Source organism: Panthera leo, chromosome A1 (genome assembly GCF_018350215.1).
Source record: "Panthera leo isolate Ple1 chromosome A1, P.leo_Ple1_pat1.1, whole genome shotgun sequence".
Lineage (NCBI taxonomy): Eukaryota > Metazoa > Chordata > Mammalia > Carnivora > Felidae > Panthera > Panthera leo.
Window position 1 is genome coordinate 164,175,787 of NC_056679.1, and position 24,720 is coordinate 164,200,506.

At 36.7% G+C, this 24,720-nt stretch overlaps 1 pseudogene; it reads right to left on the minus strand.

The window, feature by feature from the left end:
* Positions 1–19,154, minus strand: part of LOC122230305 — a 66,607-nt pseudogene extending 47,453 nt beyond the window's left edge.
* Positions 19,155–24,720: the final 5,566 nt, after the last annotated feature.

Consider the following 24,720-nt stretch of genomic DNA (forward strand, 5'->3'; position numbering starts at 1 on the left):
AATCAATTTTTCAAAGTTGTACCACCTCACACTCACTGACAATGTGTAAGAATTCTAGTTTTTCCACATTCTTGCCAAAGTGTGGTCTTATCAGTCTTTTGAATTTTAGCATATCTGGTGGCTGTGTATTTATAGGTAGGTGTATCATTGTGATTTGAATTTGCATTCCCCTCCTGATATTATTGATGTTGAGCATTTTTCCATATTGTCTCTGGTTATTTGATACGCTCTTTTTTAAAATGCCTTTTTAAGTCTTTTGCCCATTTAAAAAATTGAGTTGTTTTCATTTATATTCCTACACTGATCTAAAGGAATTCTTTATATGCTCATGATACAATTCCTTTGTCAGATATCTGAGTTGCATATATCTCCTTACAGTCTGCATATGTCTTTATTAGATCAGTTTTAAGTTAGAAAAAGTAATGAAATGTTATCCCTGATTATACCAATTGTTGTCAAGGATATATAGCAATAGAAATTCTCATTTACAGTTAATGGAAGTGTAAATTTCTCCAACCACTTTGGAAATATATTGTTACAGAGGACTAAATTTGACTATTTGCAAATTGTATGACCTGGCATTTTAGTTTTAGGTATACATTTAATAAAAATATGCTTGCTCATGCAGCAAAAGACATGTTCAATAATGTTTATAGAAATATTACTTATAGAAGTAAAAAATTAAATACAGACCAAACATCATTACTAGAAAGGATAAAGAAATTGTGGTACATTCATACATTGGAACATTATACAACAATGAAAAGAAATGAATCATAGCTACACATGACAATATGAATGAATTTAACAAACATAATGTTGAGTGAAATAAACTGAATACAGAATAATAAATAATAATGATTCTACTACTAGAAGATTAAAAACATGCTAAGCTAAACTATGGTATTAGTAGTAAAGAGAGTGGTTAATTTTTTGTATTGCTGCAAAACAAAATACCTTAAAACTTAGAGCCTTAAAACAATAATAAACATTTATTATCTCATACTGGATGTGAGTCAAGAATTCTGGAGCAGTTTGGGTGGTTTTGGCTTAAGAACTCTCATGAAGTGTCAGTCTAAATGCCAGAGTTTTGGTAATCTGAATACTTGACTGGTACTGGTCTACACACCCCAAAATGGCTCACTCATGGGGCATCTGGGTGTCTCAGGTTAAGCGTCAGACTCTTGATCTCGGCTCAGGTCATGATCTCATGGTTCATGAGATCGAGCCCCACTTCATGCTCTGTGCTGAGTGTGTGGAGCCTGCTTGGGATTCTCTCTTCCTTTCTTTCTGCCCCACCCCTGCTCGCACTATCTCTCTATATATCTGTCTCTCTATCAAAATAAATAAACTTAAAAAATGGCTCAGTCACATGCATTTGTTAAGATACCTTTGTTCCTTATTGACTTTACTAACAGTCCCTTCATTCTTCCCCATATGGGACTCTCTGTTGCACTGTTTAAGTGTTCAAATGACATGGCAGTTGGCTTCCTCCTGAGTGAGTGATTTAAGAGTCCTTGTAAGGAGGAAGCATGATGCCTTCTATAATCTATTTCCCAAAGCACACACTGCCAATTCAAGTCTATTCCATTTGTTAGAATCAAGTCATTTACTTTAGTTCACATCAAGGGGAAGAGAATTGGGATCTATCTTTTGAAGGTAGGATTATAAAGCATTTATAGACATATTTTAGAACTAATTACCTTTGGAGAGAAGGGAGGAGGTAGTTACTGGGAGGGAACATGAAGTGAGGAACTTGTAGGATACTCTTTCTTAATTAAGTATTGCTTACATTGGTATGTTTCCTTTGTGGTAATTCACTGTGCTCTAGACTTCGTGAATTTTTCTGATTGCATGCTGTTGTTACAATTGAAGAGTTAAAATGTTTAATGCTAAGTTTATTTTTCACTAAAACGAGTAGCTATTTGAAGAAATGCTTTTAATAAATACACATAATAAAAAATATTGGAAGTATAAACAGGGTAATTAATCATGTAGATGATCCCTTTTTCTGTTTTAGCAAATGTTGTACCATAAATTGATATTTCCTATGTCTACTAGGACACTAAAATATCCTGACATATCACAATATATGATGGTTCAAGAGACTGTTCAAAACGCTTTTTTTTAGCATTTTATTTTTCGTCATGGTAAGTGTACTCTTTAATTCTCATCTCCTATTTCTCCCATCCTCCCACCCAACTCCCCTCTGGTAACCATCAGTTTGTTCTCTATAGTTAAGCATCTGTTTCTTGGATTGTCTCTCTCTCTCTGTCTTTTTCCTTTGCTCATTTGTTTTGTTTCTTAAATTTCACATGTGAGTGAAATCATATCATATTTGTCTTTCTCTGACTTAACAGCATTATACTCTCTAGCTCTTTCCATGTTGTTGCAAATGGCAAGATTTTATTCTTTTTTATGGCTGAATAATATTCCATTATATATATATATATATATATATATATATATATATATATATATACATATATATATATGTATATATATATATATATATATATATATATATACTACTCTTCTTTATCCACTTATCTGTGGATGGATATTTGAACTGCTTCCATAGTTTGGCTATTGTGAATAATGCTGCAATAAACGTAAGGATGCATGTGTCTCTTTGAATTAGCATTTTTGCATTTTTTGGGTAAATACCTGGTATTGTAGTTTTGATTTGCATTTCCCTCATGATGAGTGATGTTGAGCATCTTTGCATGTATCTGTTGGCCATGTGTATGTCTTCTTTGCAGAAATGTCTGTTCATGGTTCTGCCATTTTTAAATGGATTATTTGTTTTTTGGGTGTTAAGTTGTATCAGTTCTTTGTATATTTTGGATACTAACCCTTTATCAGATATGTCATTTTCAAATGTCTTCTCCCATTACATGGTTGCCTTTTAGTTCTGTTGATGGTTCCCTTCACTGTGCAAAAGCTTTTTATTTTGATGTTGTCAAAATATTCTATTTTTGCTTTTATTTCTCTTGCCTCAGGAGACATATCTAGCAAACTGTTGCTAGAGCCGACATCAGAGATGACTACCTGTGCTCTCTTCTAGGATTTTTATGGTTTCAGGTCTCACATTCAGGTCTTTAATCCATTTTGAGTTTATTTTTTGTGTATGGTAAAAGAAAGTGGTCCAGTTTCATTCATTTGCATTTGGCTGTACTGTTTTTCAACACTATTGTCGAAGAGACTTTTTTGTATTGTGTATTCATTTCTCCTTTATTAAAGATTAATTGACCATATAATTGTGGTTTTATTTCTGGGTTTTCTCTTCTATTCCATTGATCTATCTGTTTATTTTTATGCCATTACCATATTGTTTTAATTACTACCACCTTGTAATATAACTTGAATTGTGGAATTGTGATACCTCCAGTTTTGTTTTTCTTTTTCAAGATTGCTTTGACTATTTTGGGTCTTTTGTAGTTTCATACAAATTTTAGGATTGTTTGTTCTACTTCTGTGAAAAATGCTGGCAGTATTTTGACAGGAATTGCATTAAATGTGTAGATTGCTTTGGATAGTATAGACATTTTAACAATATTCTTCCAATCCACGAGCATGGAATATCTTTCCATTTCTTTGTGCCGTCTTGAATTTTATTCATCAGTGTTTTGTAGTTTTCAGAATGCAGGTCTTTCACTTCTTTGGTTAAGTTTATTCCTAGATATTTTATTCTCTTTGGTGCAATTGTAAATGGGATCGTTTTCTTACTTTCACTTTCTGCTGCTTCATTATTAGTGTATAGGGATGCCACAGATTTTTATACATTGATTTTTTTATCCTATGACTTTACTGAATTCATTTATCAGTGTACTAGTTTTTTGGTGGAGTCCTCAGGGTTTTCTATTTATAGTATCATATCATCTGCAAGTAGTGAAAGTTTTACTTCTTCCTTACTAATTTGAATGCCTTTTATTTACTTATGTTGTCTAAATGCTGTGGCTAGGAATTCTTGTACTATGTTGAATAAAAGTGGTGAGAGTGGACATCCTTGTCTTGTTCCTGACCTTAGGGTAAAAGTTCTCAGTTTTTCACCATTCAGTATAATGTCGGCTATGGCTTATATATTGATATAAGGCTTTTATTATGTTGAGGTATGTTCCCTCTACACCTACTTTACGGAGGGTTTTTATCATGAATGGATGCTATACTTTGTCAAATGCTTTTTTTCTACATCTATTGAAACGATTATGTGGTTTTTATCCTTTCTTTTATTGATGTGACGTATCATGTTGATTGTTTTGTGAATGTTAAACTGCCCTTGCATCCTGTAAATTCCACTTGATTGTGGTGTATGATTTTTTTAAAAATATATTGTTGCATTCAGTTTGCTGATATTTTGTTGAGGATTTTTTATATTCATGAGAGATATTGACCTGTACTTCTCCTTTTTGTGGTGTTTTTATCTGGTTTTGGTATCCGGGTGATACTGGCCTCATAAGTCACTTCTAGTTCTTAGATTTCATGAGGCCATTAATTTTTTCCCTTGCTCAATTCCAGGGAGAAGATAAAGTCATTGTTTTCTTAAAATTCTAGTTACATTGGTTTCATGATATATTCATCAGCCTAAGATTCCCCAGGACAAGGGCATATCCTGCAGGGAATGTGAGTTCCGTGGCCCTGGTGGCACTGTTTGGTCCTGAAAAGTTGCAGCATTGTCTCAAATATTGGAGATGCAATCGCTTCTCGGCCTTTTGGCTAAGATCAAGTGTGGAGATGCAGATGCACCTTGCTGTTACTAAGGAGTTGCATTTTCTTAGTGACTCCGTGATAAATGCTGCTGTGAAAAAGGAGCACATAAGTAAGGGACTCTCTTGGGTGTAGAGCATAGGGGAAGGGGCATCTCAACCAATTCACTGGCCATTCTTGAAGTCAGTCCCCTCAGTCCCTCTGAAACAGAGCTAACACATTATTTTAAAGTGTGAGGTTAAACTCTGTGTCTTTAAGGTTTATCCACTGCTTCTTTAAACTTTTGGAAGTGCTTCATGATGATGAATTCTGGTACTACTGATATGCAACATTACAAATGTGACAGGGGACACTTGAGAATTATAGCAGAGTGTACTTTGGAGAGGTCCCATTTTCTATATGTAAAAGCCACTGGGTTCACTCTTTATATAATTCAGACTTGAAATGAAAATTAATATATGGTAATCAGAGTTCATGTCATGAGAATACTTATCTTGAGAATACCTCTTTTATCTAAGTGTTCATTAGCAAAGGTAATAAATCTAATATTCTCTCCCAAATAATCATGCATTAAAAAACTATTCCTGAACTGGGATAGAAATGTGTGTCACCTGAATTAACTAAAGAACAATTTTGAAGAATTTAAAAATCAATTTTAGGCAGGTGCTAGGATTTTATTAACTATTTTTTACTTGGCTAGGAAAGAGAACCATATCTCTTTATCAATCAAGGCTCATACACTTCATTTAGAATTTTTGACATTTGTAGATATAAATAGAGTATCTGAACAAGAGCAGGACATTTAGGTGACTCTTTTAGTAGAGTTTTGAAGGATGGGGTTATGCACACTAATAATATGATTATCAAAATTGTTTCTGATGATGTATAGTATTGAAAAATGGGTCTGATGATTTCTTAGTCTGCACTCTACCTAAGGGAAATGGAAATAGATGAAAAGATGTATAGCAGTTAAAAAGATCAGGATACTGAAAGAGCAGTTATCATTATTACAGTAAATTTGGTTTGGAACATTTGAAAATGAGCCTGAGCACTTGGTTGATAACCATTGCCCTGAAGAAACCTACAAATGATTTCCCTTGGAAGTAGGCTAAGGAAGATAATTCCAAAAGGACCTTCTTGATTATACTTAATAAGCTTTCAGCCTGTAATGATGTCCATGCACATGAAATGAACAAATTCCTGAAGTGGACTTCTGAATTCAGTAGGTTCTCAGGATTTTCTTAAGTAAAAGTGGTCCTTTGTGCTTCTTGCCAGTGGAGGTCCATATATGTAGGTTCATTTATATGTGCAAATTGGAATGCACATGTATGCCGTATTTAGAAAATACAAATTCTCATTCTTATGTACATTTGGCTATTTGTGTTGATGTCTGTGAGACTGGGTATTACTTAGTAGAAATAGCATAGTGATGGTCATTTCATTTACATTTTATAGGTTTGTACCAGGTGTGTGTCACTTCATGTGTTCACTTATGACCCAGAAACAGCTCTATTTCAAGCCTGTATTTGTGAGTATATATGTGTTTGTAGGTTTCTATTTTAAGAATATAAAAGTTAATTATATTCACCTGAACAGTGGTATTCTCCTTTGGATGGGATGGCTTAAGTCAGGCAACTATATTAGGTGAACATCATGGTAATGAAAATCTTACAGGAGAGGAGGTCTTTGGAACAGGACAACTTGGACTTGAATCCTATTTATAATGCTTACTAGTTTCTTCACTTGTAAAAGGTGAATAGTGATGATAATAGCACCTGCCTCATAGGATGTTTTTAAGATTAAGTGAGATAACAAATGAAAAGTACCTAGCACACGACTTGAAACACACTAAACCATAAATAGCCAGTAGATTATTATTGCTGTAATTCTTTCTAGATCAGTAAACTTCATGAAAGGGGTGGTGATGGTGGTAGAAGTGCCATCTATTTTATTTCCAGCCCAACCAGCTGCCTCACCATTATGTGCTGTGGGCCAGAAGAGCAAAGAGATTACAGATGGTCTGGAATGAGTCATTCCTTCTGCCTGAGAATAATTTAGAATGAATTTTGGGGTTCAGTCTTCACAATTCATCAATATTCTATCATTTCAATAGGCAAAATTAGAAGGCTGAAAGAGGAATGGCTAAGTCTTCAAAATTTGGTATTCCAGGGCATTTTGGAAGAACTTATTCAAGATAGACATACATGCCAAGGTTGAAGAATACAAGTGGAGCATGGAGTTATTTAGAGAACACTCACAATTCTAAAAAGGCAATGTAGGTAATTCATAGCAAATAGGGGTGGCTTTATAATACAGTTTTCATCAATAAACATTTGTAAGCATCCAGGAGGGCCAAGGCCTTACCTGGCACTAGAAATTACTGAATAATTGCTTAACTCCAACTTTCACTTTAGTAATGGAGACATGGTCTTACATTGGTGCATAAGGGAGTATTCATGATGAGAAATGATCACAGTAAGATTTTATAATGACTACTGAAAAACATGCCACACATGGTTTCAGAATTTTGTTGGAGCAACTGAAACTATGACTATGTTCAAATATGACATATTCATCAATATGACTTTATTTAATGTGCGAGCTGTTCTAATGAAATTTTTAAAAGACTTGAAAACAAGGGACACCTGAGTGTCTTAGTTGGTTAAGTGTCCAGCTCTTTATTTCAGCTCGGGTCATGATCTTGCAGTTTGTGAGTTCAAGCCTCACATCAGGCTCTGCCCTGTCAGTGCGGAGCCTGCTTGGGATTCTCTTTCTCTTCCCCCTCACTGCACCCCCTCAAAATAAGTAAATAAACTTTAAAAAATAAAAAGACTTGAAAACAACATTTATTTGATGTTGTTTTCGTATCAGTTGACACTATTCAGTTTTTAGTTAGCTTTGCAACTACACCGCTCACACACCGCGCACACGCACACATACACACACACACACACACACACACACACACACACACACACAAAACGTTGGGGGAATTCCCTCAGAAAAATATGTAAAGATCCCAAATTTATTTCGGGCTACGGCAAGATAGCTTAGAATAGATAGAGTGAGTACTAATGAGTAATCTACCAAGTGAAACTCTAAAGTCTGTTTTGCCAGTGGACTTGATATAATTCATGTCAGCATGGAAAGAATAGATTAAGAATGGACAGTTTGGACTCACTCATATATTGTGCTTGGCTCATTAGCAACATTAGTGTACCTTGTTAGGTAACTACATACATCAGCCTTGAATGCTATGCAAATAACCGTAAAGTTACCTTTTATTTTCAGAAAGGAGCTCTTAATTGCTACATTGGTTGCATCTTCATCTTTAATAAAATGTTCCATTCTTTTTCTTTTTTTTTTGAAAATAACTCAACAGAAAAATACTTCAGACCTGGGGTTTCTCAAACTTTGTATAGACACAGCACGGGGACCTATTTTGTTAAAATGCAGATTGTACTTCATTAGGTTTGGGGAGGGAATTGAAAAGGTAGGATGGAGACCATCAGTAGAAAATAATCAGCATCTGGGGCACCTGGGTGGCTCAGTTGGTTAAGTGTCCGACTTCAGGTCAGGTCATGATCTCACAGTCCATGAGTTCGAGCCCCGTGTCTGGCTCTGTGCTGACGGCTCAGAGCCTGGAGCCTGCTTCAGATTCTGTGTCTCCCTCTCTCTCTGCCCCTCCCCTGCTCATGCTCTGTCTCTCTCTGTCTCTCAAAAATAAATAAACATTGAAAAAAAATTAAAAAAAAAAAGAAAATAATCATCTTATGAAGGAGACTAGATGGAATGACTTATACACAACACAGTGAAGAGTACCGGGCCAGATGCCCAACAATACAAATGTCCTTTGAGAACTTAGATTACCTCAAGAAAATGAAGAAAGGAAAGTCAGAATGGATGGGAGTGGAGAAAGAATCCTAAGGAATGACTGCACTTGGCTGAGTGGTAGTAACAGAGATCAAAGTTTAGAGTAGAAGTGATTCTGCTTAACTTGAATTGCAAAGACTGAGTTATCATCTAATCACTGGGAATTGAGGAATCAAGGCTAAATGAGTTAAATTAAGTTTAACAATATAATAATTAAGTTACAATTTATTAGCTTGAGTTCTGTGCCTATGTCAATTCATAACATCTATAGTAACACAATGATAATAATAATGCCAGCCCTACTTATTTCAATTTTAATTAGTAGAAACAAATATATTCCCATTGAAATTCAGAGTAGAAATCAGCTTCAGGGATAATCAAGTCATGTCATCTCTCTTCTTACAGTCTTTGAACACTTTTCCTTGTTTTCTGCATAAAGCCCCACATCCTTTATGAAGCCTGAGAGACCCATGAGATCTTGCTCCTTGCCAGCTCCATAGCCCCATCTTGTTCTGTTGGCCCCATCACTCTCCTTGTTCCAACCACACATTCTTTTTGGCTTTTTAAACTTGACCTGAACTTTCCCACTTCAGGCCTTTTCAGATATAATTCTCTCTGCTTAGAAGATTTCCCCCCTCCAACCACAGGTCGTTTCTTTGTTAATGGCTTCCATATCACTTTGTGTTGCTCCTTTATAGAAGTTATCGTAACTGAAATAGGTTTTTGTTTTGTCATGGATAACGTAGGACTTCCCTTACAGGATGTAGACTCGAGTGGTTCAGAGACCATGCCTATCTTTTGCTGACATCCCAGTATATAGCACAGGCCTGGCATGGAACTCATTAATATTCAAGGAGTGAGCAAGTGAATGAGTGAATGGTATGATCCAATACTCTCATTTTACATGAAGATGTAAAGAGTGATGAGTCTGAATTTTCCAGATATGCTGAACTATAACCAAAGGTGTTTTATTGTAACTTGGGAAGAGAAGGGGAGCAAAATTTTCTCCAATCCTTCAAGATACTCAAAATAAATTTAAGAATATCATCTAGCTTAAGAAATCATTACCCCACCTTATACTGTCCCATCCTTTTTTGTGTATATTATGTTTATGCTTATTGGCAAAACACGCTCTTAAAAGAATCATAGGTTATACCTGTTTTGCATCTCATATAAGGTGTTATGGCTAGAATATCACACTTTTATTTATCAACAGCAAGTTGGTCTCCTTGGCTACCTTCTTAAATTTTGTGGGTTGTTTTTTGAAAGATGAACTCCCATCAAACCAACAATTGGCCTCTATAGGTATTTTTTCCCCATGTTAGACAGAAAGCTACATGATATTTTGGAAATATGTTTGCTATACCATCAATAGTGAAGCAGTAAAGACCACTGAGACAACCATACATATCACTAGACAAATAAGAGTCTCAGCTTGTATTCTCTTATACAAAATCACACAATTTTAAATTGCACTAAATTGGTACTAATTTGGCAATCTTAGCTTTGATATGCTCTCAGTCTTAAAATTCTAAGGACTTGAGACTTGAAGGGCATTCACACCAGGTTTGAATGAAATGTATTTACAGCACAGTGGGAGAAACATTTTATTTTTTCCCTGGTTTTCGCTAGGCTTCTTGGTGTCGAAGCTGTGGAACTAACCAAACCTTATCAATATTTAGCATCTCTTCTTTAAAATGACAAGCTTTAGAAAAATAATTCAGTATCAAGGTAAATAACCATATCCCTGGCTGCCTGGGTGTGTTTTAAACACTGCTGAGGAAAGGGAACATTTCTCCTAAGAAAACTATATGAATGTCAGGCAACTGTTTTTTTCTATAAGGCCTTATAAATAATAACTAACATTGTGCTAGGACAATAGAGGATTTTCTCAATCTCCTCTGGGTTCCAGGTAGAGAACTGGCTGTTAGCTCGCATTTATGACAAAGTATTATTTTTCTGCTAAAACAGATGGATTTTGAATTGACATTTTGACATCACAGGAAAATACATACTGTCCTTTCAAATACTCCTCTCGGATACATCAGGAAAACAACTATTAAGTGAAATGTATGACAGCAGGACTTCATTCTACTTTTCTTATTCAAGTGTTTATTTGTTTGAATTGGCCATAGATAGGTTCCTAAAGGATTTGAACTGTGTCAGAAATGATTTGATTTAAGTCAAACAAGGAACACAATCACACCTTGTCACCACGCCCCAAATGACTTTTTTTGGGGGGGGGATGGGCCACCTTCATGGGCAAAATGTAATATGTTCAGTAAAGCTTTCCTGGGCATTGCCTCATTTGTAGGATATATGTAAGACTGGAAAATGACATAGTAATATTTACCAGATACAGATATTAACAAAACAATTTCTACTCCCATAAATGTAAATATGGAAGTGCCTAGAGACAAGTATGTGACAGCTTGAAAATAGCGTATAAATTATATAGCATACTGGATAGAGATATTACCAGAATAATTTCTATATCTATAAATGTAGACTTAGAAATATGTTAGAGTTTTGATTACACAAATATTTACTCAGGGGAATTATCACAGTGGGGATTTTTATTGTAACTGTGTGTTTGTTATCAGGTGGTTGGTAAAGATTTATTGATTATTCCATTTACTTAGGAATGGGGGAATATTCAAATCTATTTTATTTTTTATTTGAGAACTTCCTATCATTCTTCATGTGCAGATTTCTTCAAGTTTTCACATATTTGAAAGGTTAGATTTATTTCTTGAACTACATACTGAGTTCATTCCTCTGGATTTATTTTCCATTCATATATGAGGTTGTTTCTAATGTAAAAATACACCTTATGCATTTTGGCAACCCAGTTAAAGACATGCGTTCTGGTCACATCTGCCTTATCCATGCTTACCCTCTCTGACCATATGAGCCATTGTATTAAGCAGATCATTGTACTTTTTTTCTTCAATCCTTCATAAATCATTTTCAATCATTTTGATAAAAGCTGTCAGTCTTTATTCATTTTACCTTTCAAAAGGACTCAAAAGGCACTGGATTCTAATTTGCATGCCTAACCCAGTCTTGTGTTGTTATTAGCAGTACACTTTGCTTCTCCAACATGAAATTAAGATAGAAAAGTACTATTTTGTTGAAATAGTAAATGACATGATAGGCAAATTCTTCTTCTTATTATTATTACTACTACTACTACTACCACTATTGGTATTAATATTGCAGGCATTTAGCTATGACTTTTTTTCTCAAGAACTTAATTTGTAAAGCTGATTAAAAATTATATTCAGTTTATATTAACTGTATCCTTTAGGAATCATATTTCTAAATCTTGTGATTAATACTATAATAAAAGAGTGTTTCAGGGCACCTGGGAAGCTCGACTGGTTAAGTATCCTACTCCTGATTTTGGCTCAGGTCATGATCTTAGAGTCATGAGATGAAGCTCTGCATCAGGCTTGGTGGTGGGTGAGGAGTCTCTCTCCCTCTGCCTTCTGCGTGCACACACTCTCTCTCTCTCTCTCTCTCTCTCTCTCTCTCTCAAAAAAAAAAAAAAAGTGTTTCAAGGTCCCCTTTCCTTTATGTCAAACCAGTTCAGTAAGCAAAGTGAAAGTCAGGGCTTTGATTCTCTTCTTAGATGCCCCTTTATTTGGGGCAGGTGATGGGCTTAGTTAAGCATCTAACTCTTCTTAATTTTTTTAAAGGTTTATTCATTTCTCAGAGACAGAGAATGAGCAGGGTAGGGGCAGAGAGAGAGAAGGAGACAGAATCTGAAACAGGCTCCAGGCTCTGAGTTGTCAGCACAGAGCCCGATACAGGGCTTGAACTCCTGGACAGCGAGATCATGACCTTAGCCGAAGTCAGATGCTTAACCGACTGAGCCACCCAGGTGCCCCAAGCGTTTAACTCTTGATTTTGGCTCAGGTCATGATCTCACAGGGAGATCAAGCCCAGCATCAGGCTTTGCGCTGTCAGCACATCTTGGGATTCTCTCTCTTCTCCTCTCTCTGCCACCGCCCCCCACCCTCAAAATAAATCAACTAAAAAAAAAGTCTCCTTATTTGAATGATACAGGTTGCTCTATAGTGATTACAGTGAATCACCTGAAAATGAATATGCCAAAGTATATGTTCCAGAAAGTTTGGGTATTTTTAAATTTCCTATTCATGTAATTTAGACCTCAGATCCAAATCTTATAATTTGGTCAAGAGAAAGATGTTGTCCAGCAATTACTTTGGATTCCTACAGTATGCTAGGTACAAGCACTTTGTCATTTCACTCATACAGATGAGGACAATTCCGAGCAGTTGAGGATACTGATGCTTAGCAAGGTTGAATAACATGAGTAGTTATTGTCTATATAATAACTTGACTTATGAGTGACAGAAGTGTGAGTCAAATTTGTGTCTCTGATTCCAAAGACCATGATCTACTGAATTATTTGATTAGTTTCTTTCATGTTTGTTTTCCTTACCTCTAATGCTAAAGGGGTTCTCTTAGACTCTTTGGTAGTAAAACTAGGGATACAAGCTGAATCTTAGATTTTAAGGTTTCCATTGTCAAAATTTTTCCTTCCCTTCAACTGAATTTTTTAATAATTCAGTAATAGAACTAGTTTGGATGAAACTCAGAATTTGAGATAAGAGACTCAACATTCATGCATTTTAAAATTCAAGCTTTTCCTCCGTCATGTGCAACTCTCTCTCATGGTATTTGGAGAGAGTAATGAGAGAACCTTAGATTCTCAGGTATCAATCATATCTTATGTGGTTATTAATATTTTAAACATTTTACTAACAATGTAACTATTCAATTTACTTCTGTTGGAGGAGGTCATCAAGAAGATATAACTGGCGGTTGACCCATGAGCTGGATCTGAGCAAATGGAGGCTCCCCACCCCCTCCCCTGTCCTTGTAATGTGTGTTCTGTTTGCTTTCTGTGTTCCCAGAAGCTACTCTAAGGATATTTAGACTTGAGATAGTAATGTGTTGAGGCTATCTTGACTGAGTATGAGACTAAACCCAGTTAGGGCCTCTATATAAACTTCTAAGAGTTGGCTGGTGAGTGTAATCTACCTGTTTTGAGGCTGCCCAAGACAAGCCTCTTATGTCTGTTCCCTTGATTATTAAACCTGCCATCTACCAATCTGGAGTCATCTGCCTCATCAGTCTCTCTATCCTCCATGTATGGGGGCTGGTTTCAGATTACATCAGAAAGTTCCAGAGGAAGTTTCTAACCAACAATTCTACCACTTGTAAGGAGTAAAAGTAATTAGCTTTTGTTGTTGTTGTTTTTGTTTTTGTTTTGTTGGATGCCTTGGTCACTTTGCTCTTTCTCTCAGGGACCCATGTAATCCTGTTGGTCTAGAATTTGTTCTGAATTTCAGGTGATAATTGACAGTGAAATAAACATTAATATTTGTAGTATTTCCACAGGGTATGTAATACAAATGATGAAAAAGAACATACATCAAGAGATTTGCTAATACATAGGTGGCTTAATCAAACCCTCACTTGTATCATAGAATGATAGAGGTCAATGAGTGTAAAAGGTAACATATTCTTCTTTTAGTTGAGGTGAATGAAGTCTAAAGGAATAATTAATCGATAGTAAAGCCAAGACAAAAACCTGTTCCTTCATAGAGCTGATCAATGAAGGAGCATGATTTAAAGTCCAGCTGCTTGAGTTCCCATCCTATCCTTCCATGTGGTCCAAGAGCACTGGATGTTCCCTGGGTAGGCCATAGAAGGGTTTTTAGAGGAGAACTGGGTCATATATTTCCTTCCAGTGAGTTCTGAGTCTTTTAGGTGAGGTTGAGTGTGGGTTGCTCTCTGGGATTGATGTCCCCACAGTTGCAGAGTAAGCTGCTGCCACTCTGCCCCTGCCCCCGCCCTATGAAGCAGTTTGTGTTGCTGCTGCAGGATTTCTGGGTGGGGCAGCCAGTCCAGGATTATTGTACAAGCCTTCTGAAGCTCTACACAGACAGATGCAAATTCCTCCTCCCTGGTGAGCCCTAGGAGTTACCAAGGCCCCAACATCATCCATACCATTCCTAATCAGGCTTGTGGGAGTATTTCCTCCTTATCCCACAACTTTGGATAAGGTGGAGATTGCTAGATTCACAGGGCAGTTGAGAAGACTGAGGTAAATAGAGGGGAAGGGACTTGCCTGCATCACAGAGCCAGGAAACAGAGCTGGTGAGAACAAAGTACTGATGTAGATGCTTCTTCTTCACAGCAAAACTAGTAGAACGATTGATTTTTCCCATCTTACCCCATGAGGAAGCTGAGACTCAGAGAGCCTAAGGAACTTGTTCAGGGTCACACAGCTGGTAAGGAGGGCTTATAATACCAACAGGAATAATAATACTAATAAGGTAACATGTTCGATAGGTTCTATATGTCAAAAATAATCTCACTGAATGCTCACAGTTCTAGGAAAGTAGATACTATTTTTAAAAAATATTCATTTATTTTTGGGAGGCAGACAGAATGCAAGCAGGGGAGGGGCAGAAAGAGAGAGGCAGACATAGAATCTGAAGCAGGCTCTAGGCTCTGAGCTCTTAGATGTTAGCACAGAGCCTGATGTAGGGTTCAAACCCACAAAGTGTGGATCATGACCTGGGCCAAAGTCAGACACTTAACCAACTGAGCCAACCAGGCTCCCCAAGAAAGTAGATACTATTTCCCAATTTTGCCGATGAGGAAACTGAGGCCCAGGAAAGCAAGGTAACATGTGGAAGCCACATGGCTGCTAAGTAGGAATGGAAGTAAAAGGAGCTAACCATTATGGATTGCCTTGCTGTTTAATTCTCACATCTTTACTGGGAGAACAGGTGCAATTATCTTCATTCTGAGGAAAATGGGGCTTAGAACAGTTATTTGATGAAGGTCATACAGTTAATAAGTGGAAATATAAAAATAGTAATAATAATACTAATAAAACTGAAGTAACATGTGTTGAGCACTTACTATATGCCGAGTATTATAGCATGTTCTGTGGCTTAGAGAGTTAAGGGGCTTGTGCAAGACCACAGGCCCAGGAGTGGCAGATTGGGATTTGAGTTCAGATCTCCAGATATGTAGTTCCTACTGTGGGAGGGGAAGTTGCTGAACACTGAGGCACTTCAACTTGTAGGACATCTTCTACTTGGAGGGCTTCCTGGCAGTGTGGGCATTTGCAGGGTAGCATCCTGACCTACAGTGTTAGTCACTTCGTGACAGCATAGACTCCACGCCAAGAACATCTCCCTTGGTGCAGCTCAGTGGCCCAAGATGCAGGCCTGCTACTGACTCCCTGCTGACATCAGACAGGACATCAGGGGGTTGGGCCCCAAAGACAATGACAAAGATGGGTGCAGAGACAAAGAGGCCAGGGGATCTCTGAGCAGGGGCAAAATGGCAGAGAACAACCACCAGCAGAGAGTGTGAAAGGGGGTGGCCCTGCATCTCTAGCCTCTTGAGTTTCACTCCGGATAGAAGAATGCCATCTCCCGATACCCTCCCTATACCTGAGCCAGGATCCCCACTCTTGGTGGGTTTCTGTGTGTGCCCTCCCAGCGCTGTCCCAGGGGTTCCAAGAATGTTCTATGGGGGTTGAGGGAAAGGAGAGGTGACACTGAAGTCCTGGGTCAGAAACCTGTATCTGAGGGGTGGTCCCACTTTGTCCCACTAGCACCAAGTAATTGGCCCCAGGACACCCACAACCCTTCAGCTTTCTGGAAGCCGAGGGAGAATAAGGCGGGGGTATATACTGTCCGGCCTGACTGACTGAACAAACAATTCTCAGACCTCTGAAACTTCTCTCTTAGTCCTGTTTTACAGATATGCAAACTGAGATTCAAAAAAGGGGAAGGGACCCAAAACATTTATATTTTTGTCCTCTAATATTTTATGTCTTATTTTCTACTCCAACATATTGTTTGTTTTGGTAACTTTTAAATCACTATTAAGAATCTATAGTTTTTTTATTTGAATAAATGCAGAAATCTTCTATATGTACTAGGAGTCTTTTATATGTGGTAGCTATTCAGTGACTGTTTATTTGAATATTTTAATTAGAAGGCAAATGGAAAGGAGTATCTTCGTACCATTTTAGACAATCCATGAGTCCTATTGATAAAGGGATTTCAACCAAAGGGCTCTTCAAGAAAGAGTAAGATAATAAGCCCCACAGGTAGAAGGAAAGAGTGTGCTAAGGATAACGACCCTCATATTATAAGATTTAGGGTCCTGATGGATAAAGAAAGTGGATTTAAGAGGATGTGAAAGCAAATGTGCCTATTCAGCTGCTGATCAGAAAATGACAGATGGATTCACTGAGAAAGTTGAAAAGGCACACCAGAAGAAGAAAACAGTACTATTATTTAAGATAATGGAGACATCCTTCACAGATCGTTTCTGGGAAAACCAGCAGGCAAGTTTATCCCCTGATTGAGGCACTGAATACTTTTCAATCAGAGCACAATGAGTTGACCCAATAAAAGTTTTCAGAGCAAAAGTAAAGCAAAATAGAAGACATTAGAGGCAGCAAGCATTTTACCTTTGTATAGTTTGCAATGTCATTGAGCAATGACATTAGCCATCTTAAGACAGCATTTCTTAAGGTGTCTAGCGGTGTTGTGAGACCCTTTCACTGTTCTGTGAAGTCAAAACTATCTTCATAGTAATACTAAGGTGTTATTTGCCTTTACCACTTTTATTCTCCCATGGATACACAATAAAATTTTTCCAGAGGCTACATAAAGTGTGATATCACAACAGATTGAATGCAGATTTTTGAATATAGATGTCTTCTATTTAGGAGAGATACTAAAGAGATTTCCAAAAAATATAATAGAGTGCCACTCCTCTATTTTTTTTATTTCATTTAGAAATCCAGTTATTTTTACTAAAAATATTATTTATGTTAGTGTATGATGGATATGTTACTATTCTCCTAAAATAAATTAGTAAATATTTTTTAAATTTCTTAGCTTTAATTTCAGATATGATAAATACTTGTAGATAAAATAAACATCCACAAAACCCCTTAGCACCCTCCATATGTTTTTAAAGTATAGAGAGATTTTAAATCCAAAATGTTTCAGGACCTTTGTCTTTAGGGATATGAGAATGTTTCTTCTAAAAACTGCTTATGTATGGTGGAGATTTGGCATGATCATTAATGTTCATTTCTCTTCTTTTGGAAACATAGGAGGAGTATCTTTCTTCACATCCCTATGACTAAGCAGACCTATGTGACTAGTTCTAGAATGCATTGTGGTAGCAGCGATATCTATGTGTCACTGTCTGTCAGAACATTTGATGGTTGATACGATATTTTTCAGAACTCTGTTTTCCTGCCATTGTGACCATGGAGGCATGTGTTGACATGAATGTGCCAAAGATTAAAGCAGCCTGGGATACTGAGCCAACCTTAGGAGGAAGAGCAGCTCTGGAAGACCACCTGGGCTGGCTGTAGACCTGGCATGAACTAGGAAAAAGGTTTTTTTTTTTTTTTTTTTTTTTTTTTTTTTTTTTTTTTAGTGATAAATCCGTGAGACTTAAAGGCTGGTTACTACTCTTGCATAAACTAACCTGTCCTGGTTTATACTGGCATGGGCAGACAATTTTAGGGGCTCATTACACTGAGAGCTAAGGGAAAGTCCCCATGCTATTAGAATAAAAGATGATTCAGAATACTTTTTCAAAATTCTCACTTATTGTTTTTTAATGCTTTAGAGGTAATTTAAAAAATGACATCAGGCTCTGTGTACCCAATGTACCTAATACAGGTAATAGGTAGGTCCTCGCTCTTTAGGAACATGTGACCTAAATGCTACCTTTTTATTTTGGGTGCTTTGGGAAATCCAGAGCTCAAATGTAATGATCATTTACATCTACAGAAAATAACACTTTTCTTTGTCTTAGCTCTTTGAATGATAGTTTCTTTGAAAGAAAAGTTACACTTTTCTTTGTCTTAGCTCTTTGAATGATTACTATGCAATATGCACTTAGTTGGGGATAATACAGTGACAAAGACAGTCTTCAATGTCATGATTTAACTTTAAGGCATGAATTTGAGGAATAGCCAAGGGCAAAGTATGTATGTCAACTAAGTTGGCACATTTTCCAGCGCTTTCCAGGATGTTCCTGTAAGGCCTTAGGCTTACATCTTATTTACCACTCTTAGTTATGAGGAAGGCTGGAAATCACAGTTTGTTTGTTTTTTTTGTTGTTGTTGTTGTTACTGTTAGGTATATTGATACTCTGAAGAAAATTGGTGGTTCTTTTTTTTTTTTTTTAATTTTTTTTTTTAACGTTTATTTATTTTTGAGACAGAGAGAGACAGAGCATGAACAGGGGAGAGGCAGAGAGAGAGGGAGACACAGAATCTGAAACAGGCTCCAGGCTCTGAGCTGTCAGCACAGAGCCCGACGCGGGGCTTGAACTCACGGACTGTGAGATCATGACCTGAGCCGAAGTCAGACACTCAACCGACCAAGCCACCCAGGCGCCCCGGTGGTTCTTAATAAGGTGGAAGAGCAGATAGATATTAACTGGGAGCTAAGCATGTCTCCTATACTTACCTTCATTTTTTTGAGGATCTCTCCCCCTCAATTATGCCAAGAACATGAACTCTCACATGCTGCAAAGGTATGGAATCAGTCCCCAGTGCTCCAGAATATCACTGTGGTACCCACCCTGGTTCACACAGCTGCTTCATGTCTAGTGGCAATCTACTTCTCACATGTGACTTTGGAGGCTGGGACATCTTTTCTTATAAACTGCTGTTGGGTCCATCTGCACTGATGCACCACACAGTCATTCTCCCCACTGGTCTCAGCTCTGGGAGTCAAGCCCAGGTTCCCATTGCTCCTGGACCCACAGACTGCTGTTCTCATACATTCTTTCTAAAAGCAAGGAAATTGGCTTTCTTTCATGTTGTAAACCTCGTCATTTTGCCTATGTCTAAAAATCCTCTCCATCCTTTGGAAGCAGAAAGATTTATGGACTATTTTTTCTGATGCACCTCTCCATAAGGCAACATTTACAGCACCAATTCCCTATTTGAACAGAAGAGAGGGAGAAGAAAATACAAGTTACATTCACAGTGTCATACTGCCACATAAGTGATTGGTTTTCAATATAATGTTGTAAGGTTTCTGATATGTATATGCACAGTGTGCTATGGGAGGTCCTAAGAATTGGTTCCAGGGGGGTCTCAGTGGTAACTTCCTGCAAAAGGTGATGTCTAAACTGAGAAGTTAGTTGAATCTATCTGGTTGAAAATAAAAGAGGGAGGGAGAGGCCGAAGAAGGGAGAGAAAGAAATATTCCTTTCCAGAGAAAGGAAATGGCACATGTAGAAACAAGTGAAAAGTATGAAGGAGTCAAAGGATTCAGTAATTCAATCCATGGCTTGAGAGTACAATGTGAAATAGAAAGGGATGGTGATGGAGAAGGGGCAAGACGGGAAAAGCTCTTTTGGATTTTATCAATGTGGAAACCAAGCGGCTGTAAAGATTATACGTTAGTAATAGCTCTCTGGCTACGATTTGAAAAATGGATTGTAGCTGTACAACAGCTAGGGAGACCTTATAGAGATCTGTTGTAATTATTTTGGTAAGAGACAATGTCAGGTTGACCTCATGTGATAGCACTGGAAAGAAAATAATTGAATGAATTGGAGGGTTATTATGGACATAGCATAATTACTAACTTCACGAATCAACCTTTGTCTTTGGATTGGCAGTTGAATGTGTGTTAGTGACATTCTCTGACATAATAAAACACAGAAGGAGGATCACATTCTATGAGGCAGCTCCCTTATCTACAAATCCCTCCCATTTCCTGCTCTATTTGTTTTTAGAACTTAAAAATACGTGTTATATTTTATTTTTTCTGACTTTTTACATTGCCACTACCATGTAAACTCCTTGCGAGAAAGTATTTGTGAGAGTTTTGTTCTCTGTTGTATCCCTGACTTCTAGAACAATGCCAAACACATCGTGGCTACTGAATAAATATTGGATAAATGGTTGGGTGACTGATTGACTGCCTAAATGAGTAAGAATGGGTCAATAGTAAAATAAATAACGTTCAGTCTTTAGAGCCTCTGTGTGTGAGTCGCCTTTTGATATTCTTTTGGGGATGTCTAGTAGACCTTATTAGATATTTTATGAAGCTCAGATGATGAATTGGTGTAAAAATAGAACTTTGAACCTCAAAATATAGATGGCCTTTGAAATAATGAGAGTGAATGAGATGTCTGTCCTGTGGTTCAGCTTTTGGTTAAAGAGAATATCCAATCAAGTAGCATTCTTCTTTGCAGCTACTGTTAAACCTGATAGAAATTTCCTTTCTTCATCAAGACCGTAAGACTCCTCTGTGAAGGCACCTTTCCCACACTCTATCAGTCTCTTCTTCACAGGGAATATAATCCCTTCATTGAGATGTACAAATTCTTATATTTCCTATTATATCTTATGTATCATGTTCTATCTCATGGCTTAGGTTACTTAGATACATAGGGACTTTATAAGATTTGGTGATTGATAATGAAGAAGTTGCCAAAAACAAAGGCTACTTATCTGGCACTCCTTCCAGTCTTATATAAATGCTCTTGGGAAAAAAATGCTCTTGGAAAATGTTATATTCACCTAAGTATTTTACTAACACCTCCCATTTTCTTTCTAATTATTCCTTTTTACATTTTTTAAATGACCCACACCTAAATGATTTTTCTCAGGAGAAAAAGTTTAAGACATCAGACAGATATTTGCTTCCCCCCCCTCTTTTTAGGTGGAGTTAGTTTCTAATTTGCCACCAATTGTAATAATAGGGAATTCAAAATTCTACCCACTAGTCAGATACAGAGCCAAATTTCATGAATGAGTTCTAGAAGGTAGAATTTAATGGTGTCTCTTTGTAGTAGTTGCTTTGGGAATGATTTTATACACATATATACATATATATGTGTATATATATGTATATATGTATATATATATATATATATATATATATATATATATATATGCTTTGTTTTTACAGTAAATATGAAAGGAGTCCTCAGATGAAAAAGTGTTGATGCTTATAAACATAGCTGGAAATGTAATGTGGCTGAGGAACTGATGGGGTCCAGGCATCACTAGTGTGTTATTTTCATTCCTGGCAATAAGGTACACCACAGTGGTCTCAGGAGACTCAAGATAGATTCATGAGTTGGGGGATACATTGACTGACTTTAGTGATAAGAAATATTTCCAGGTTTTATATTACAATTAGAGTAATAGTTTTCTTATAGCTTTTAGTTAACCAATACAGTTTCTATGTAAGAGCTTAAAAGAGTTTGAGGGATAGAGATGTGAAAAAGGGAACTATCTGCCTAATATCATCTTTCTCAAGAAATTATGCCAAGTTATGCTGAGATTCCTTAGAAGTCATCCAGCCCCTTGTGGTAAGTTTGTGTTCACCAAGTATAAGGGATGGCTGGCTATAGGTTGTTATAAAATTGTTTGCAGTCAATCTATAAATGATTCTGGAAGTAAGAATGAAACCACTGAAAACTTGGCTTTGCCATATAAATTGTAAAATTTGTGAAGTCAGGGACTATGCATTATTTTTTAAAAATACTATTCATTATATTTCAAAGCCTCCCGCATCCACAAAAATGCAGCTAAACAAGTATTTACTGATCATTTATTAATTACACAAGTAATTTGAAATCATGCTTTAATACATTTTTTTAAAGCTCAGTGTTTGCTATATGCAGGATATTCATTTTTAGCTTTTAATGCCCTAGTTTGGAAGTCTTTAAATACAAATTTTAGGTACAGAGTAATTTACCCAAAAGTTTATCAGTAGAGTTTTAAATGGAACCAAGGACTTTATATTCTTAGTCTTTGTATTAGATAACAGAAATGATTCTTAAAGTGTTTTTTTCCTTGTGGATAGAGCAAGTCTTTGGGAATCAATTATTCCTCAACTGTGAAATGAATAGTTTTCTCCTTATCTCAAAAAAAAAGACAAAAAATGAAACAAAACAAAACAACAAACTCTTGGAGATCATCAGATATTCATTAAGTGAAAGGTTTGAGGGTGAAACATGGATCAACCCATTTGTAGTACAGTTCTGAGATAGTTGCTTGAAGCTCTGAGCAGAGGTCTGTCTGTATTCCACACCTTACCCTCTTTCATCCACAATCACAAGAACTTCTGAAATTGTGGGGGCACCTGGGTGGCTCAGTCAGTTCAGCATCCAACTTCAGCTCAAGTTATGATCTCATTGCTCTCATTGTGAGTTCGAGCCCTGTGTCAGGCTCTGTGCTGATAGCCCAGAGCCTGGAGCCTACTTCGGATTCTGTGTCTCCCTCTCTATCTCTCTCTGTAACCTCCTTCATTCATGCTCTGTCTCTTTTTCTCTCTCTCAAAATTATATAATCATTAAAAAAAAAAGAAATTCTGAAATTGTTAAAAAGCTTTTAAATTAACAAGAATAATCTTGTTAATCTTCTATCTTTGGGGGAAGAGGTAATGGTAAAATAATCATTGTCCATGGAAAAAACAGCAGCACTCCAATGAAAATCTAGTAACAATTGCACATGGAGTCAAATAAACATCATCCATTTTCTTCCAGTTTAAAAGCCCCCATAAGTTCCAAAGGCAGATTTTTCTTAAACCCTCCTCCCCAAAAGTTTTTTTAAAATCCCTAACAACAATCCTTGGCATTGGTGAATAGCATGATTCTAAATTCAAACCCGTTTCCTACCTCAGGCTTAACGTTGAAAGTCACAGTTTTAATAGAATGATTCATTTTGGAGAGGTAGGCAGCCAAGTAATCATGTTAGATACTGGCTGTTTATTAATAATAAATGTAAAATACCCAGAGAAAATCTACATCCTTAAGTTAATCAGACAAGTGGCTTCAGGAGTTACAACACAAAATCTTGTAGCTGTTTCTTGAAAACACAGGAGCACCCGAGTTCAATATTGATGGAAAAAAAATCCGTAAGCACAGACATGGAATACACAATGAATCTCTTTGTATAGTCTACACAGTGAATGTGTTTTATGTCAGTGTATGTGCATGTACAGCAAAAGGAATCTCTATCTAGGAAAGTGTGACTTGTGGTTAAAGGACTTGCTCAAGTGAGCTAAATTACTTTCAAGTGCCTGGCTCTCCGTAATGCCATGTGATTTAATGTTGCTCCTCCTGATCCATTCACTTCTATGTGACAGAAACTTCCAAGGAAGGTCAGTGGTATATCTAAGAGATTATGACAGCTGAATTATGGTTTCAAACAGGTTTGGCTTTTATACTACCCTAGAAAATGAAATAGCTTTTGATTTATAGTCATTTTACATTAATATGCATTTCTCTCTTGTATTTCACTTGAAATTAGGCAGGCCAGGTTTATACATTCCACATTACTTCTTGAGATGCCTTCTGAATTACATATTTTAAACAAATCATTCTGACTAAGTTGACATCAGGTGCAAACAATGAGAGAATAAGTAAGAAGCTCTGAATTTCCCTAGCTATTAATAGCAACATTAAAGGCATGGAGACCTCTGTATGACATGCTAGTCACGGTATATTTCTCTGCTAATGATTTTGTACCTGGCAAAAAATTTAAAAAGCACCAGATTTGAGGTTCTATGATATCCATCACTAGGTTTTTTTTTTTATGTTATGAATAATTTGGAAACACATTTTCAGGTTTCTGGGTCTTTGATGATAGGAAACTGGATCCCAAATTTTATACACCTATCAATAGTATAAGAGAATGCGTTTTCTTCTACCTGCTAAAATGTACTATTTCCCTTTCTGGATGGTATTGTGATTTTCTTTATTATGGCTGACTGGATAGAAACTTCACACCCCTCTGCATCCTCTTTCAATCTACTCTGGGTGATTTTCAAGAGCTCTTGAATTCAGGCTTTACAAGGAGAGGAAGAGTGTCGACTAATAGTCCCAAATCTTAACACTGTGGTTGACTGTAAATTTTTGAGCCTGAAGATATGCTACTCTGGATTTTCTTAAGTCTAGGTTTTTGAGTGTAAAAAGAAATGTATTTTATAACACAGGAACACTAACTTACATTTGCTTTACCTCATTCTATGTACTGTATGAAAGAGTGGGTGTAGTATCACTAATTCA